We start from the raw sequence: 1,869 nt of genomic DNA, 5'->3' as shown, positions 1-1,869 counted from the left end.
TAACAATTATTATAATATACCAAACTATATCATGGTATATAAACAACAATTGGTACAAAGGATGTATTCCCTCTACTTTATTCATCGAAAATAATGTATCCCCCTTATAATTATATACTAATATTATCGACGTAAAGTGTTGTTTTTCATAAAATTTTTATTTTTTAAAAATTGATATTTTTACGATGGTTTTTTAATTAGTTTTACAATAATACAATGAATAATGATTTTTATTAATATTATAAATAAGTATTATTACTTTTTATAAGAAACAAGTACTTATTTGTTTGCTCGTTTAAATTTCATATGACAATACTATAGATCTAATAAATCTGAACATAATTTCTTACAATTTTACGTTGATAAGATAATATATTAATTTAGACATTTAGTTAAGAGTTTTCATGTTTTTCAATAATCATTCAAGACATAAATACATGGTATATAAATTTGTTTCATATCAAAATACTAGAAGTTGAATGCAGTATTTTTTATTTTTTATATTTAGCTTTTTTTTCCATATAAAAGTGACTATTTGGTTCATGCGAATATTAATAATATTATATATTATTAAAATAATATAGGCAGTAGTGAGACATTAATATTTACTGGTGAACTGCCTATAATATTCCAGTGGACAGTCGGGAGGCAATATTCTCGCGGCGTATCCATCGTTTTCGGAACCAGGCGACACGTTTACTAATCTCTTCACCGCACTTTGATGGACTAAACAAATATATATACCCATATAATATAATATATCGTGCTATTATAGTACACGCCCATAATATTATGTAACATGTATAGGTATGTTATACTGAAATAATCTCTAAAACATATTTTAGCTTATTAATTATTATTAACACTCAATCAATCACTGCATGCTAAATTAAAGATCTTGTTTAATTTACATTACATACGCATTAAGAGTTGCAGAAATATGTTAATTAGGTATATATTGTGAGGATAATATAGAAATATTTTCTTAATTAGTGATTGTAAACCCTAGTTGAAAAGGCAAGATCTTGAATGATCTGCGGCTTCGCATAATAAATAAACTTATTGGTTATAGACGTCTTATCTATATTTATCTATACCCTTTAACATTCGTAATAGAAATAATATGGTACATGAAAAAAAATAGAAGAGAAAATAAAATAATAGGTTGTATTATATTATTATTATAACCTATAGGATTCATAATTTTAGGGATGACAGGCTTTTTATATTGAATATGTCGATGTTTTTTAATTTATTACATTCGCGTGCAATGCGGTCGATTGGGTTGTTATAACCATCATATTATGATGTTCGGCGGTTTTCTATAGAGAAGGTAGGACAGGAACGACTGCGAACGAGACATGACGTATTGATGGGCATGCAACTGTACTAGTTTATGATGTTTAGGACAAGATATAGTTTCGCTTACAAGTTACAACGTGAAGTATATATCATTGCGTCGTCGTTTTTTGTCCAGACTTTTCAACTGGTGGCTCTCTTCAGAGAATCATATTTAATGAACAGTGGTATAGAAATATAGATCAAGATGGAGATAGGTCACCAGTATTACGTTTATTTGTCGTAGCCACTTCGTGAAGTTAGCCTATCTATACTTGAACTCTTATATGATGCTTTTAAATTATAATAGTGAAATCATTAGTTTTTTTTTTTTTGGGGGGGGGGGGGGCTATAGTAATTCTAGCTTAGATGGTCATCTTTTCATGAAAAGTTCGATTTCACGAAGTGGCTACCACATATAGATTAGACATTCCTCTGTTTGATAATTTTTCGAAATTATCATTTTGTTTTCTACACCTACCTGATAATATTATACTGTTTGCATAACCATAAGCGAGTTTCACGGGCAAC

This window comes from Acyrthosiphon pisum, unplaced genomic scaffold (genome assembly GCF_005508785.2).
Source record: "Acyrthosiphon pisum isolate AL4f unplaced genomic scaffold, pea_aphid_22Mar2018_4r6ur Scaffold_21241;HRSCAF=23394, whole genome shotgun sequence".
Lineage (NCBI taxonomy): Eukaryota > Metazoa > Arthropoda > Insecta > Hemiptera > Aphididae > Acyrthosiphon > Acyrthosiphon pisum.
The sequence above is the reverse complement of the archived record's forward strand: the minus strand, read 5'-3'. Positions refer to the sequence as shown.